Raw genomic sequence first — 18,214 nt, forward strand, 5'->3', positions numbered from 1 at the left:
AGAACTGGTTTTCCTTTGCAGGCTTTCACACTGGGGAAAACTTCCAGACATAAACACAAATCACACACGTATTTTTTTCAACAGATTACCAAGTATTTCAAATTGGAGCAAGGCTTGATTTCTTTCACAACCAGCTTTGCTTTAACAATCTTACAGTGAGCATCTTGATAGTGGGTGATTGGGTGCCTCTCTGCAACCCCACTGCAAAGACATAGGAGTTGCATGAGCAATTGTCAGGCTGACCAAATTGGGAATCAGAAATGAGAGCCCGTGGTGAGCAATTTGTCTGCTTCTTTGACAGCTCAGAAGCAGATAGAAAGTGAGATGCAGTGACTGCAGTTGCTAAAAGGGTCTTCTTGTCTGGGGACACTCTTTTAAGAGGATGTGGACACCTTAAAATTAGTGTAAAAATAACTATAGCTCCTCTAAATTGGTAACTTCCATAAAGTTAGGATGATGAATTTCACATGTTGCCTTCAAACGTAAACTCCAAATGTTTTGTGAGATTTTTTTTTCATCACTTTGTGTCGTGGAGGTCTGAAATGTATGACTGTTTTGTGTGTTTTCTGGATATTTTTTACCACAGCATTTTTGGAATGTCAAATCTGGTCTTTTTGGTTTAGCTGTGGACCTTCATTAAAGATTTAAGCTATCCTTAGACAATGGATACTTTTATCTTTTGGAAATGGGGAAGTGTTCACTCTTTTTAAAGAAAATGATACTAATCTTTTATCAGTTAAATTGGAATTAAAACCATAAAAAACCTCATTAAAGAAATCTTAGACAGCCTGACCTAAAGCAAATTCTGGTTTCAGTTACTTCGCTTTCTCTTGCCTGGATCCCAGCATGGCATCATTTCGTGGGAGGTTTGTACATTTCCTGCTGAAGCCTCCAGAAGAAAGGTGGATTCAAAAATTGTCACACAGAGGCACAACATTAGCTCAAAACCTGCTTTAACATAGCAGCAGAGTGCCCAGAAGAGAGCTGGCTTCTACAGATCTCCTCTTCCATGGGTAGAGAAGTCTGGTATGAGGCAGCCTTTGCTACCTAACCCTAACCCTAGTCCTAAAAAATTTTTTTGTGTGGGGCAAAGGCTGCAAAAGGAGTATGTTCTCCAAGGAAGCTTGTCTTTGTTTCCATGATTTTTTTTAATATTGATGCAGCTTTGTCACTTTTCAAAATATAAATCCTTCAACGTATCAGTGTCAGCAATCTGTTCTGGCTACGTGAACCTCTATCAGAAGAAAACCTTTATTCTGTGGGACTGGGAAACTCTTTCACTGGTTTTTGTCAACAGCCAGTTATAACTTGTTGAAGTGAAAGTACTTTTTATTTGTTTTTAATCAAATCAAATAAACACATTTTCTTTGATCTTTAAGAACTCCTTTCTTGTTAACTTGCTTTATACTTTTGTGTTTTGGCATTCATTGTAAATCTAATTATTTAAAAAGTTATTTTGTTTTACATTATTAAACCTTTTCTGAATTTAAGATAAACAGGGGCATGTTTTGTTAAAGATTAAAAATAAATTTCACACAAAACTGCAAAACGTAGCAAAGATAATAACATGTAGGCGTCAGACTGTTCCAAAACAAGACTCTCTAGGGGCTCTTCTGAACACACGGCTTCGTTAAAACCATGTTCTGAAAGGGCTCAGGAAACCCCTGTCTCTAACCCACCCTTTCCTGAAGCTGGTGAAAGTATTTAGAAAAAAGTTACTGTTGCATGGAGACAAAAAAAAAAAAATGATCCCACATATTGCTGAAGGAGCTTATTTTTTCCTGTTTGTTTACCAGCAGAATCTACAGTTTGTAGGATCTTCTTTAGACAAAACTTTCCCATCCTCATCGTTCAAAAGCAGCCAGCAGTCCAATGGGTGACCAGAAAGAGAGCGTCAGGATCTCTATATGAATGTAGACTTTTTTAACATACTGTAACATCTAGCGGGGAAATAATACTGACAATCCCTCATTTCGTTATCTGATTTATAAGTCATCAGTGAAATTTAAGTGAAAAGATAATATATCTGTCTTCAGTTCCTTTTTTGGTGGGTCAGACAAGGAAAACCTGTTGTGTTTTGATCCAAGCAATGTACTTGGATTTAAAAGGAGTCCTTGTTCTTTAGAAGTGATGACTTACTTTGCAGCTTGTCAGTGCCTTTGTAAGTCTAGGAGTACTTTTTTTGTACTAATCCGTTGTTTGTACTCCGTGAGTCTGTGTTTCCCTGCGCTCTTTGTGCAGGCTCAGACAAGCAGGATGCTGCACCGGGAGAAGCGGTCACTAGGGGATGCTCAGTGCCCGAACACCCCGCGCCTGCTTCCCTCAGCGCTCGCCAGCCGCCTCTGGTAAGCCTCGCTCAGATACTCCTGCCCGGGTTTGAGTACTTTTTCACTTGCAGTGCTGTGAGAATTATGAAAAAACAAGGTCAAAAGATAAAAAGCAAGGTATGTGCAACAGCTGAAGCTATATGGGCAGTACTTGACAGAATGCTGGTAGGCTTATTTCCAAGTTAATGGGTTGATAACTATTTTCAGTAAGCTCTATTACCTCCCTGTGACACTATTAAACTAATCCTGCAGGCTGAGTCCAACATTTAACCAAGCCAGTGTTCACGTAGTCAGGACCTCTGGTCTGAAATCAAGTCCCTCATGAGAATTCAAAGGAAAATATTTTTGTGTTTCCCCTCAGTCTGGAGTGATTTTTCTCCCAGAAGCATACCCACTCTGAACATATAGGTGAGACTAAGAGCACGCTTCCTGTGAGAGTGTCTTCCTACGAGAAACCTTGAATTTAATTAATGGTAGTCACAGCTGAAAGAATTGAATGGAACATTACTTCCTAGTCCTGCTACTGTGCAGGAAAAAAAAATCCCACAAGAGTTTGCCAAAATGCCTAGCAGCAAGAGGGGAGTATGAGACTGCTCTGACTCATAACCACATCCATTAAGCAGCTAAATAATCAGAAGTCACCCTAATTTCCTACTATGGCTGACTACAATAAATGAACCCATAATCACCAAACTGAAAAGTTGGAATTTCACACAGAAAACAGGCATTTCCAGCAAAAATATGTGCATCACTAAGAATTTTTTTTCTTTTCTCTCTAAGAAACTGTCAATCAAAAAAAATCTCCATGTGCATTTTCTGTTATTTTAAAAATGAAATTGTGACAAAGTTTCTCATCCAGCCACCATGTGCTACTTAAGAATTAAGCCCACAGATATCATGGTGGTGTCTGGCTTAGAAACAGTTAAGGCTCGAATCTTCAAAGGTAACAATGTGTTGAACTCCTCAGGATATGAGCCAGCCAGTGTCTAGGTTTAGCCAGCAAAATCAGAAATAGGTCTTGAGCCTCTCAAACATTGGCCAGGCTTGGGCTTAGGTTTAAATCTGATGAGTCATTTTTGACAGAAAACTGCAGCTTGCTCTCTTCTAGGTAGACAGAGGTCGTAGCTTACAGTAAGCTCGCATGCAAGCCCTGGCACTTGTAGAGGGCTTGCTTGACTTACAGAGAGTTCCACACAGGTGCAATGATCCCACACACTGGAGAATGGAGTTCACTGAAGGAGCAAAAAACAACATTGTTTTTGTAATGGAGAATTATTCCACTGTTTCTGCAGGAAAAGCTTTTATTGCATTCAACAATATTATATTGTAAAGGGTGGTGAAGTTAATTGTTTCTAAGGAGAAAATAGTGTATCACAAATTTTATTTTTTGTTCCTACTTTTTTTTAAACTTCTAATTTTTTTTAAACTATGAGTATACATTTTCCATGGATGATTTTATTCATACTTCCTTTCTGCAGGTTTTCCATATAATGGGCTTAACTTGTTTTCAATCTTCATATTGCATCTCTCAATTCTGAGTCTTTAGAGCTACCTACCTGTTCCATGGCATGAGTTATTTTTTTGTTATATGTGTCATACCAACAGCTTAAATCATGCTCCTTTGCTCCAGTTTATTGCCGTGAGATGCTGATTGTGTGTTGCTGGAACTTTGTAACAATGAGATTTCCTATTCAGTTTATATCATACCACACTTGTGACAGAAACTGTCAGTGAATTCAAAGAATGGCAGCTTTATACTTACTAAGTAAAGAATATTGCAGCAAAGAGCCAATGCAAGTTTTTTTCACAGTTATTGAAGCCCATAGCATTACAAAGTTGTAGAAAGTTCTGTATTTAACATACTGAATTGAAACTAAAGAGAAAAGAAACAAATTAAGATAATGCCACTGGGTAAGTTCTCTATTTTTATCTCTGTTTTTGCAAAGGAAGATTGTGGATCAGCTTCAGAGTGACCTTCAATGTAAGGAAAGAAGGATAGAATGAAAGAAGGAGAGGAGAGAAGGAAAGAAAAAGAAAGAGAGAGAAAGAGAAAGAGAGGAAAAGGGAAAGGAAAGGAAAGGAAAGGAAAGGAAAGGAAAGGAAAGGAAAGGAAAGGAAAGGAAAGGAAAGGAAAGGAAAGGAAAGGAAAGGAAAGGAAAGGAAAGGAAAGGAAAGGAAAAAGAAAAGAAAGAGAAGAAATAAATTTAAATAATTAGATTTAGGCTGGAGCAAAGCAGATGCAAATTAACTGTGAAAACTTGTGTGGTTTCTTCCTCTAAAGGACTTTTTTTTAAGTTGTGAAAGATTACCGGAAAAACAAATCCCAAGCCATTTATTCAAAGAAGCAAACAGTCCTGAAAGGGTTTGGGAAATATATACAGTGGACATTTCAAGACAGACTGTCATATCCTCCTCTGAGAGTAAATTTGCGTGAATACCTTTGTGGTGAAGGATCAGAGTGGGCAGATCAAAGCAATATACAAGCTCAAGGGAGATGAGGAGGGGGAAGGAGGTCGATATTTGGATTCAAGGGCTCCTCTTGACTTACTGAGTCCTGCCCACTGATGTTACAAGGAGCCATGCTGTATAATTATTTTCATAACATCTTAATAAACTTGAATATTAAGTTAACTTGATCTCATTCCTCTTTCTTCTTCCCTGACTGTTCTTATTATAAGGATTTGTGCTCAAAACCTCATTGTTCCTGTCATGAAAACTTAATATCTGGACAGAAATCATTCAGAGCCAGTTTATACCTATTTGTTCTGGTGGCTTCTAATTCACGTGGTTCTTTCTTCATGAAGAGGACATGAAAACTCTGCATCATCTGTTCCTTTGACAATCCCAACAACCCTTCCCAGAACACACATTCTTGAACATCCATAGTCAATCTTTTGTAGAGTGCTTCAGATGAGGTCACATCAGTGCATGCACAGCTACAGTAATACAATTCTTCTCATACAGTTTAGGATCACTTTTGGGTTTTATAACTGCTTCACTCTGGTGCTTCATAGGATAGTCTGCTTCTCAGGCTTTCTATTCATCTCAGGTGCTTGATTGGCAAGCACTTAGTTTGCTGTGGGAAGTCTTTAAGTCTCTAGTCAGAGATCTTGTTTTATTTTGTTGCATTTCTATTATTCTCATGTCATTCATGTGTGATTAGTCTGATGTTCCTCTGGTTTCAGACCTCATGACTTTCTGGGCTACCATGAACTTTAATTAACATATTTCTATTTCTCGAGTGACCATCAGCTATGGAAATATGAAATAAGACTGATCCTAAAAATAGATCCCAAGGAACTCCAATATATGCTGAATCATTGCTTTTCAAGGCACTCCATTATAGTCTTCTGAGTGAACTTCTATTCAAATTTCAATCCTACCATTACCACCCTTCTTCTCAATCTTAAAACTTTTTCCTTATAGTATCTCAAGTACTAAACTAAAATTGTGCTTAGATGAGAGCTGCACTTTACTATTTTCAAAACTTCCTTTTCACAATCAAATAAGGATATTTTATTGCTATGACAAAGCCTCCTCTTGGAAATTGACATTTTTTTCAGTCTACATTATTTTCTAATTACCCAATGCCTAATTACACCCTCCTTCAAAGTTTATTATAAAATTATGCACATTATTATAATCAGATTATTGATTCTACTGCTATCTAAAATACTCCTTCCCTCTCTTTCATAAATAAAGCTCCTAAATCTACCACGAACTAACAAATAAAAACAATGTTTGTCAGATTTATTGAAAATCCGTATTGTAAGATTTGTGATAACTGTGGTGATTCTTTGGGAACTGAGGATGAAAATCATCTAAGCTATGACATTTTGGTTATTCAGCTCTTAAAAATTTTCTGCCACCTTGGAAATAAAAGTTTCCAGTTCCACAGATTTCTTCAAAATTAGCATTCAGTCTTGCTGCAATGTCATACCTTCTCATTCTGCTTGAAAACTGAGGAATAATACTCATTTTTGGTGGCTCTGCCCTGGCTAGAAATTGGATCTACATCAAATTTCAAGAACAGCTGTATCTGCATGAAAATAATGATTATTATTTTTCCAAATTTGATTTTCCCTCTAGATTCCTACTAAAGCTGATTGCAGTAAAAGCTATAGCTTTTGGCTTTTCTTTGGGAATAGCACACTGACCATCCTGAAAAGATAAAAAAGTCCTTTGAAATAGAGAGGAAGGAAGAGTGTCTGGAGCCTTCTCCTCTGGGATATTTATGTCTAAAGAGCATAAATAAGGATCATACCCTAAATGATGTGCTGGATTGTAGCTTCTCAGTGCACAAGATTTGGCAAAACGAGGCCAGATTTTTCTTCTCGTAGTAGAGAGGGAACATGTGGATCTGGTCTGTGTCCAAGAGAAACAACCTACTTTTCATTATATGTTGAAAAATAGTATTGGGATTGGGTTAAGCTCTTTCAGCTACTCTCTCTCTCTGAACAGTACATATTTTTGACTATGCTTCTATTCTGTCTTATTTCATACCCATTTTTGTGAACACAAGAATAAAGCACCAGGCTTCACCATGCAAACGCAATAACTACACTATGCCAGTGTTGGTCCCAAGCATTCTTAAAACAAAGTCTACCACTGTGCTTCCAAAACTCTAAAAATAAGAATTTTTCCAATCTTTAAATAAGAGACAATTGTGCTTACATCAAGTGTACTTGGCATTTTGAATTACTCTTCTTTAGCTCAGCCTGCCAACACATTTTGTTTATTCCCTGAAGCAGTGCTCAGATCCAGCCTAAAATATGTGCTTCTGCACATTCCTGAGTGGTTTTCAAAGACAGACTGAAAAAGATACTCATTCTTCAAGACATGTTCCTGAAGGTCTACAAACTGGAACCCACCAATTCATCCATGGGGGGATGGAAGGCATTATTATTTAATTATTAATTAAATAATTAATGAATGGATAAATTATATTATTTAGCCTGGACTGCCCAGGGAGATGGTGGAGTCATTATCCCTGGAGGTGTTTAAGGACAGACTGCCTGTGGCACTCAGTGCCATGGTCTGGTTGACAAGGTGGTGTTCAGTCAAAGGCTGGACTTGGTGATCTCTAAGGTCTTTTCTAACCTAACTGATTCTGTGATTCTGGCATCTCAGATAGCTTCTTACTAGTCTGGCAGTGAGAGGCTAATGCAATAATCTACTATTCTGCTTCAATGCCACATTTCCCAATGGTTTTTTCTGGCAGTTTTCCTGCAAGCTTGTGAAATTATTCATTCCTTATTTAATATCTAATATGCTGTGATCTCAGACTTTCTTTAGTCTAATGACAGATATGATGGGAAAAAATCTGCTGTCAGTTGATATCTTCATCTGCTCTGCTTCCAGTGGCAACTCAGGCATGTTGTAACGACTGATAACTTACTGAGTTTGGTATCACTGTGGTTTCCCGAAAAGTTGCCCCAAATTCCAGAAGGAGAGAATTCCTCTGAAGGAAGATTACAGAGATAAAGAGCATGAAGTGATGTGTTTGGCCCTTATTCTAGATATGCTTATCTATTATTAACTACTGTCTGGCATATTTGAACATAATAAGATGTGAATGTTAGGCGATAAGAAAAAGAGTAGATTTCAGGATTATTTCTCTGTTCAAAGGATTTGACATCTGTCCTATGCCCCACTTCCTTTCCTAGCATTAAAAACCACAAGCTACTGAGTTATGATAATACCTTAGCCTTTGTAATACTGCTAAAATAGCTCTAAAGTTTGAAAAATTATGAAAAAAGAAACTCAACCCAATACATTAATTCAGCAGTTAAAAGCCACAGCAATAATTATGGAAGAGAACTCCTTGAACCTCCATCTGTGTTTATTCACAATAAAATATTAAGAAAACATAGCTGTCTTGTAGCCAAAGGAAGGATGTTATGTGCTTACTGAAACAAGAAAGCTAAAAAACAGTTTTCCATTGTCTCCCACTCACATATTTTTCTTGCTTTTCCTAATTTTCCTGTAGTAAAACATAACTTGCTGACTTTGCAAATTATGTTATTAAAATTTTGGAAAACATTTCCTATTTCTACATGAATTCTGTGAACACAACAGTGCCAGATCACAACAGTGCCAGATTTTCCTTGAAACTTTGAAAGTCCAGGGAGTCAGTGTCTAAGTATGGAGACACAGCATGCATTATCAAGTTATCTCTATATCTTCTTACTTTCTTTATCTTTTCCTGAGCACTGAGCCTTTTTCTTCTCTTGCAATGCATACTCCACTTTGGCCTTCCTCCTTACTAGCAGTGAAATCTGTATTACAGGCATACTTTAAAAGTTGGTTGTTCTTTGCAAGCATGGGAGAAGCAGAAGAGAAAAATAATAAAGACATAAAGTATTTGCTTCTTGTCATCTAGGTGAAGATTGTACAAGAAGTCATTTATAACAGGCTGTGAGCCTTAATTACAAAGTTTGTAGGTAGGTAATGTTTAGTCCTCACTCCATAGCCTCTTCCTTCCTCTCTAGATCACTGTTCCTTGGAGCTCACAATGTGTCTGCATTTTCCTAAAAAATCACTGTATCTTCCTCTCCAGGAAGTGGCTTGTTCTTTTATAGCAAAGCCAAACTTTGTCCTCTTTAAAGGCCATATATCCTCTGCTGTCTAGGACAACAGCCCTGGACACATCTGTCTAGACATGCTAGAGCATGCATTCCCTCTTCCTACACTGAAGAGCTGACATTCCCGTAAAACAGACTTTACAGTTACCTTCTTGTGTCTATGCAGATGCAGAACTGATTTTGAGGGGTATTTGTCCTTACACACAGTTGTTTTCATAAACATGCCTGTAAGATGAACCATAATTTTTCATAAGTAAGCCTGTGTGGGTCACTGCTCATCCATTCTTTCCCATGCTATAAAGCACAAGAAAACAAAATAAAATAGATCATGGGGTTTTTTTGAGTAAGCTGGACCCTAACATTTCAAGAATAAAGACAGCCTATTCATTCCCTGTTGATTCTTTGTGGTCCACTGGTAGGGAATGTGGGGTGTCCTATAAATGTTATTTGATAAAAGCTGAGGCTAGGCACCCTGCTGTTTTTAAGGATCATGCTGAGATGAACTGCTGGTAGGATATGCAAGAGAGCAGATTTGTTTATCCTTATTTCTCCGCTCACATCCCTGAGCACACATGGTTGCTGTTTTTGTTTTGACTAATTTTGACTTTTTTAAATGTGAGAAAAGTGGTTAAAATGAAGTCATCCCTGTCTGAAGCTGGGACTCGTGTGAAACAGTGGAAATGCTGACAGGCCTCTGGCTGGAGCAGAGTGAATAGCTGTCCTCCAGGGCTGGATGGTCTCCTGCCCTCCCAGTCCCATTCATACCATTGTTCTCAAGGAAGAGGAAATCAGGCAGTGGCATAAGAAAGCCCACATGCTTCACACACTTCAGCTCACTGGGATTGCCCAAGACCTTGTAGAAACTCAGAATCTGGTGAAAAGTTGCAGTAATATCTTTTCTTACCTTCTTGAATGTAACTTATGATTTTCCCAGGAGCCAATCAGTATGGAGTTTAAGAATTTGAATCACATCTGGTCATTAAGGTCTGCAAGCAATGGCAGTGGATTGTGATCATTTTATGTCCAGGATTTTACTTATCTATGAATACAGAGATTTTACTGTTTTCTTAAGCTAGAGGGCATTTTCTTCCCATGCAGGTTTTCTGCTAGTTAAAAAAAAGTTTAAAAATGTTGTTTATTGATATTAGCTATTTCTCTTTGTGTAAAATATGCAGGCATCACAAGATAGGACAAGGGTCACAGTCTACTAGGTAATGTACATAGAGAGAATGAAAATATCATTTTTACTGTAAGATGCTTATACTTCAAGCTTAAGAAAAGTCAAGAGATTGAGCTTGTAGACCAGCCCTGTAACCTTTAATTTTTTGTATCATAGCTGAGGATTTAAAATGCCCTTGCGAATTCAGACACATGCTTGTAAGTGTAAGTCCGTCTGTGGTATTGTAGGTAGGAAAGCTCTGCAGAGGGCTTGGACAGGCTGGGTTGATGAGCCAAGGCCAATTGTATGAGGTTCAACAAGACCAAGCACTTGGTCCTGCCCTTGGGTCACAACCTCAGGCAGTGCTACAGACTGAGGGCAGTGGCTGGAAAGCTGCCCAGTGGAAAAGGAAATGGGAATGCTGGTCAATGGCAGCTGAACATGAGCCAGTTGTGCCCAGGTGGCCAAGAAGGCCAATGACTGCCTTGTGTCAGCAATAGGGTGGCCAGCAGGACCAGGGCAGTGATTGTCCCCTGTACTCGGCACTGGTGAGGCCACACCTTGAACCCTGTGTTCAGTTCTGGGCCCTTACTGCAAGGAGGGCATTGAGGGGCTGGAGAATATCCAGAGAAGGGAAGCAAAGCTGGGGAAAAGTCCAGAACACAAGTCCTCTGAGGAGCAGCTAAGGGAACTGGGGGTGTTAGCCTGGAAACAAGGATGCTCAGGGGAGAACTTATTGCTCTCTACAAATGCCTGAAAGAAAGATGTAGCCAGGTGGGGGTCAGTCTCTTCTCCCACGTAACAAGTGACAGGATAAGAGGAAACAGCCTCAAGTGTGCCAGGGAGGTTTAGATTGAATATCAGGAAAGATTTCTTCACTGAAAGGATTGTCAAACTCTGAAAGAAGTTGCCTAGGGAAGTGGTATAGTCACCATCCCTGGAAGTATTAGAAAAATGTGTTGATGTGGCACTTGGAGATGTGATACTGTTGGCAGTGCTGGGGTAATGGTGGGACTCAATGATCTTAAAGGTCCTTTCAAGCCTAATGATTCTATAATCATCTTTAGCTAACTAAATTCAGTCAAGCTATCTGCAATTCCAGGAAGAATGTCAAAGTAGAAGGTATCAGCAGAGACAGCTGAGATGGGACATTCTAGAAGCATGGTTAGGAAACTAATCTTGGCAGCAGGTAAGTTGGTAGATTAATTTGCTTTTGAGAAACTCCTTACCATATCAGTGATACAATTGTTGGGAGAAGAGTCTCACTCCAAGATAGATTTTTTTCTTTTACTGAACTCAAGCTTGTGAGTAGTTTCACTTTTGTTTCTGTTATATTGCTTCACCTACTGATTCACGTGGGGAATAGTCACGTTGGGATTTGTGGAGAACACAGGCAGACAGACCACTACTTGGAAATATAGAGCACAGTGTCTACGAAGTGTTACATGGAAGAAGTCATGGCTCATTCTTGTGGTGATCGTGGCATTCAAAGAGTGCAGTGCAATGAGATTTCTGCTGCTTAAAGAACTTGCAAAGATCTCTGTGTTTGTAAGCAGTCAATGTACTTGTCTTAGGACAGTTTCGGAGATATTTTTTCCCAAAAAAATATTTCATATTTAACCCAAGTTACCCAAGTTTAATTGGAACCTTTTTTTTTTTTTTTTTTGTCATCCGGAAGTTTATTTCCTGGAAGTCATTGGGACAGCTGTGTGATTTTAATGATCTAGTTTTTTAATACAGAGATTGCAGTGTGGTTTTGTCAATGCATTATTTGCAATGGTTCCAAATATAACCCATCACCAAGTGCAATTATTAAGAGCCTGAGGAAAAGAAAGATCCATCCTACTTTTTATTCTCTTCTGATTAATGCTACATCTGAAGGCTTGAAGAAGAAGTTTTGCATCATATCTTTCTGCAAGATATGCATCATATCTTCCTGTAATAACCAAATCCAGATGTCTGCATGATAGATTCCTGGAGCTAAACCTCCCAGCTTTGCTGTCCATGATGTTCTTATGGCACAGCTTGTCTTACAGTAATATAAATTATTCAGAGCTTAAGGAGATGCATCCTCCCCTTTGACCTGTTGGAATCCACTTGTGCACTTTAAGTATTATTAAAGATTCACACAAATATTTAAGTATTAACAGATTTATCCTTTTACTTAATAAATCAGCAGCTGACCTATAGTGAGATTAAGATATTTGCCCCAAATGAAAAGAGCCTGTTACAAATGTTGGAAATTACAAATGATCTCTTTGGCATGCTAGACAGAACATCCTTCCCATTTTCAAACTATTTAGAACCTGTGTATTGGCACTGTACTTCTCTATGTCCTGCAGCTGTACTTCACTCTTGATTCTGCTTCAGCAATAATTCAGACACAGACTTAAATGCTACTAAAACGAAATTGGATTTCAGCATGTGTTTCTCTAATGAGCCTATAAATCATATAATCATATAATAATTCTAGTTGAAGGGATCTTAGGACCTCATCTGGCCTAAGCCCACTCCCTCACTCCAAATGGAGTCATCTTTGAAGTTACTCTGTGTAGGTCAGGGACTTTGAGGGAGAGGATTCTGCTGTAGCCTCTTCTCCCACCTAGGCACCTCATAGGGAAGATTTTTCCCTTACATCTAATAACAGCTCCCGTGCTGCAACTTTTCTCTCTGAGAAGAAGCAGATTTCTATAACCACCCATTAATTAGTTGTAGACAGCAATCAGATCTCTCCTTTGGCTGCTGTTCTCTAAGCTGAGTGAACCCAGTTCTCTCATTCTCATGTCATATACTCACCCCCTTTAACATTTTGGTAGCTTTTCTACTGGTCTTGCTCTAGCTTGTCCTTCCTGTACTGAAGATCCCCATAATGGGCACAACATATCAGATTTCTCACATTCACTGACCAGAGGGGACACCACTTTGCTCAGTCTGCTGGCTGTGCTCTTTGTGATGCAGCTCTCCTTCAGTGCTGCACAGCAATAGTGATGCAGAGCAAGCACCATGGAAGAGAGGGCACAGATCGCAAACACTAAGCAGGTTCTGCATTTATTTATAACCATGTGAGATCATTTCTGTTCTTTGCCTGAAGGCTGACTCCTGCCATAAGCAAGGAGAAAATCAGAATGGGAAAGATCCACAAATTCATCAAACACTGACTGCCTTTGAACTTTGGTTCAAAAATCTTTTTAGTTTCAAGACTGCATTTGGTGATTTATGCATTAGTTTGTCACTGCTTAATGCAACATATTAGTTTAATATGTATGCCTTCCAAGTGCCTCCACTGAGCCACAAATTTTTTCACTAAGGCGCTGAATGCCTTGAGTAAGGGATGTGCTCAGTTGAATTTGGCAAACTCAAATATCTCAGACAAAAACCAATTTGTGGTGCACCTGCTTTACATTTGGGGATTTACACCAGCAAAAAAAGTATGTCTTCATAGTGTCAGTTCAATTTTGAGTCATACAGCTTCATTTTATCAGATTATAAGCACTGTGTATAAGACCAAACCATGAAATCAATCAGAAATTATGCTATTAGTATCTTTATATAGTTGCTGGTTAATGACCACTTTGACCTCTCTGACATTTAAAGCTAGAGAAAAATAGGAAAAAAGAGAGGAGAACACTAGAAGATGTTAAAGCTAACAGAATAGTATTTATAGTGTTCCTAAAAAATCTAATCAGATATCTGGATGTACAAATTCAACATCAGCACTACCTAGGATCCAGTTTTTCATCCTTGACCACTATTGAATAGAGTTTCCTGGCCTGGAGTTCAGACATGCTCTTTGATTCACCTGCAATCCCATGGCCAGACAAGGCCAAAACATATTCTAATGATCTCTAATGCTCCAAACTCTCACTGAATTCCTGTCCAGTATGTACAAAATTTTATTAAATCAATATGTGAAGTAGTGCACAGACTGGAGTGACACATGCCCTACTCCATTGAGTTTCTAGCACTAACTTTTGCTTTCACTATTTAAATAAAGTTACTTCTTTTTTGGATGACTTGGCAAACATTTAAGGCTCTTTTGAATGCTTTATATTTGTCTGTAAACACACGTGTCAGTTTTTTGGGGGTGGGTTTAGTTATTGTTCATAGCCTTTTGTGGCCTCTGACTGACATTTCCTATTATTTAAACAGCTAATTAGTCCCTTTTTATTAGGTGTAAATGTGTTTCCATGCTTTGACAGGCAAACACTAATCTCTGAACTTCAGTAGCATGTAGGAATTTATTGCCTGTTAATTGTGCCCTAGGGCATAGTGACTTTTAAAAGTGAAATAACAATCATTACTTCTCCGTATATATTACTGCAGTGCCTGTATTGTTGTAACATATGTACAGTTGGATTATCACTCATACAGAGGGCAGCCATTCAAAACTATACTGATTTTTCAAATAAGGTGAAGTTTCAGATATTACTACTAACACAATAAAATATCTGGTTGTTACACTTCAGTCCATAAGTGATTTTTTTCAAATGGCTTAATATTTTTTCTGTTTCTTTCTGTCCCAGTGACAGCATGAATGCCAGATTGTGTGGGTGTTACCTGATTTTTTTTCCCTTTATGTGTAAGGATTTTAAATTTGCTGCTTCTGTAAGGTCTTACTTGTCATTATACTATACACTTGAGATATTTTCCATGTTCTGTGTCAGCAGATGTGCTTCTCAGTGTGTGACTCAGTGATAACACACTGAGCTTTAATTTCACTTGTCAATGCATTTGTTTTTTCATCATAAATGCTGAATACTTTGTGGGATCTTATTCAGCCACCCACTCTTCCTTCTACAGGCCTTTTCTCAGAAACAATAAAATTAGTCAAGATTCCTTTTATTTGTCTTGAAATACATTTCATGTCACATTTCATGTGACGATGAAGTCATGCAAAGATTCATTTTCAATTTAGAGCTAATTTAATATCTATTCTCTTTATTTTCTAAGCTAATATGCATCCTTGAAAAACATACCAGGTGGAAAACTCTGAAGGGACTGAAAGAATGACACTGTGCTTGTAGTGCTGAATGTTTTGATCAAAGACTTCTGAAGTTTCTATAGTATCAAATTAGTGCATTGCTTACACATTTTGGAATCCAAACGTGATTCCCTTAGAACTCCTAAGGAAATGACTCCATAACTGTAAGTGATTAGATACAATATAGAGAGTGTGTGTGTGATTGGAAGGGGAAGCAGTGTCCTTGATTGCTCAGTTTTATTTTTTTTTGAGCTCCATTCCCAAGCATCTAAAAATATGCTGTGCTGATCTCTTTTATTCTGAGGCTATATCCTACCTCTTACTTCAGTTCCCACTTCCTTTTGGCTTACCTTCTTTTCATTCTGACCCCAAAAGGTATACTATGTAAAATTGCTTCAACCACAGACATCTAAAACCAGACGACCCAGTAGGTAGCTATGTCCTATTGTTCCAAAGGAGGAACGTTTGTACCATCCATTAAGTTCATTTAACAATGTCAATTCTTGGCACCTTTGGAACAAAGGAAACATGTATTGATGCTAAGACAAAAATCTCACTACAAACTTTTATCCTGTGTAATGCTTATAAGTCTTTGTCAGAAGACTTGAAGAGCCCACAAGCAGAAAAAGCAGAAAGAGTAATATATACTCCGTATTAATCCCTCAATCAGGCTACTAAGTAGAGTGTGCTTCTGCTTTCTGTTCAGAAAAAAACACCAACATTTTGATGGGAATTTTTTTTCCAAATAATTGTATAGTACTACCTCCCTATTGCACTGTTGCTCTGAAGGACTTTGGAATGAAGAGTTTCAATAGGAAAAGGAATGTAAAGATAAACTTGCTAAAGTTTTGCCAAAGTGTTCACAGAGATGTCACACAATTTTACATGTACTACAGAGTGTACAGAAAGATGAAATCATCATAGGCAGATAGATCTTGAACAGTAAGTTACATTATCTAGAGTGAAAGGGAATGGGGAATGAAGTCATACCAAATAGTAAAAAATAAAGTCAATATAATCACAAAAATGGTCAGCAGAAGATACTGTAAATTTTTAAGAATACTTTTCCCAATTTCCTCTCAGAAATGTACTTTTTGCATGTAATGTGTTTGGTCTGCCTTCAGATCAGCAGTACAGGAGGGGAAAAAATCAAAATTAAAAGAGTTTCATCAGGGTTAAAGAAACATTCTTTTGCAGGTATGTTATAGGACAGAAGACCACATCTTGCTAGTCCTGAGGGATAGCTGCAGGTGGAGCTTGGTACTTCTGCACTCAGTGGGCTGGGTTGTATCTCACTGTGATATTGGGCAGGGCTGGAGACTGTGACATCAGTGGCTGAGGGCTGTGAGGCTACATATGGTGTATCCAACAGCTGATCAGGGAAAAAAAAGCTCTAAGCTCCCTTAAAAAGCTTGTACACTCCATTTTCATTTCTTGTAACCTTTTGCTCTTATTTATTCTGTTAATTGTCTGAAAGTCTGAGATCAAGCAATTTCTACTTTCAGTGGCAGGATTGTTACGGCAATTCTACTGTTACTGTGTGGGCTGGGACGGAATTTTTATACTTCTCCTCAAGTTTCTTCCTCCTTAGTGTAACAGTTTCTGTGCCATCACCATATCTCTGTGGTTTACAGCCTTTCCCACTATTGCAGTCCCATCCCCTGATGGTACTGTCATCTCTGGCTCCTCTGTCGCTTCTACTCAAGAAATGATGAAGTAACTACTACATTTACATTTACCAGAGATGATTTTGTTGCCTAATTTTGTGGGCAGTTTACATGCCAGTCTCCAGAAGTCTTGAATTTCAAACTCTGCTGCTTTCTGAAAACCAGATCCACTTAATCAATTTTTGTTGGGCATTTATGATTAGGATGCCCAGTGGTGCCCTTCTCCACCACTACTTCAGTGGTGGAAATTCTGGCTGTGATAGGTGGGTTTCTTTCCTGAATAAACATTTTGACATAGGACAGCTTGGTTATTGACAAGATCCTGCAGGGATACAGAAGCTCATGTTATGGTTGTTTTCTTCTCTATGTGGCTACTTCTTGTGCTCTGTGACTATTTTCCCAGCTCCTCCACCAAAGTCCATGGACCCAGAGGAATATCCAGCATTACTTTATGATCCACTGCTTTAAAGATGCATTGCTTTAGTCAGTCTTTGAGACATTGCAATAGAGACAGTGAGGTAAGTTTGTTATCAGCTTTTGTATTTACTGAGGTCTGGGCTTGCCATAACATCCTTTTAGTTACAAGACACAGGAGTTGTGTTTTGTCCTTCAATAATGGCTTTGATTCTGGCTGGTTGAATAAAATTCTGTTGAATAAGAAAGTCAGGCTTGGTTAAAGGAGGTGGTTCAACAGCAACATGGGTCTGTGAATGACTCCAGTCTTACTTGTCTGGAAAGGGGTATATAGCTTTTGTTCTTGAGCTTTTTCTAAAAGTAAAGAAAATATTTTTAAAATAATTTTTAAAAAATTAAGAAAAGATAAATGGTTGGAGGTAAGTAGGCATTAAAATAATCCACATTTGTATAAATTGTGATCATTTTTCTAAATTTTCTCTTGTACTGTGTTGGTAACCTGTTCTGACAATTCTGTTTATGGTGCTTAGGGGTGTGTTGCTAACTGCAATGGATTAAATTATATTTTGGGGTTGGAATAGAAAAATATGACTTCTTTCTTAGTTGTTTCCATCAACTTCCAGTACTATAAGGAGAAGAAAATATTTTAAATTATCTCCATCTTTCTTCTTAGAAAAATATACTGACAAAGGATTGGTTCGTCTGCCTGATGTTAAATGTGAAATCACCAAATCAGTTGATTTTTATGGGACTATTTTTTAAATCTTTCCTGTTTCTGCAACATTAACTCCTGTTATATCCTTTGATTCTGGTGCTAGTGTTATTTTTCTTTCCCTGTGATTAGTTAATGACTGCTTCAATTTCTATAGCAATCACGTTACTATTGTTTCTATGTCATTGTGCCCAAGCCCAGGGCTGTCTGTCAACACGCTTCATGTTTTCTTTTTTTAATTAGTAGCTGGAAACACAAAGTAGAAAAGCACAAAATGATGTTTTGGTTCTGGCAAATGGTCTGTGTGATAGCTTTGAGAAACTACTCTACAAAGCTGTTAAAAACAATTTTAAAGGCTTATATACTCAAA

This window comes from Agelaius tricolor, unplaced genomic scaffold (genome assembly GCF_023055355.1).
Source record: "Agelaius tricolor isolate 1412-34295 unplaced genomic scaffold, bAgeTri1.0.p SCAF_9, whole genome shotgun sequence".
Taxonomy (NCBI): domain Eukaryota; kingdom Metazoa; phylum Chordata; class Aves; order Passeriformes; family Icteridae; genus Agelaius; species Agelaius tricolor.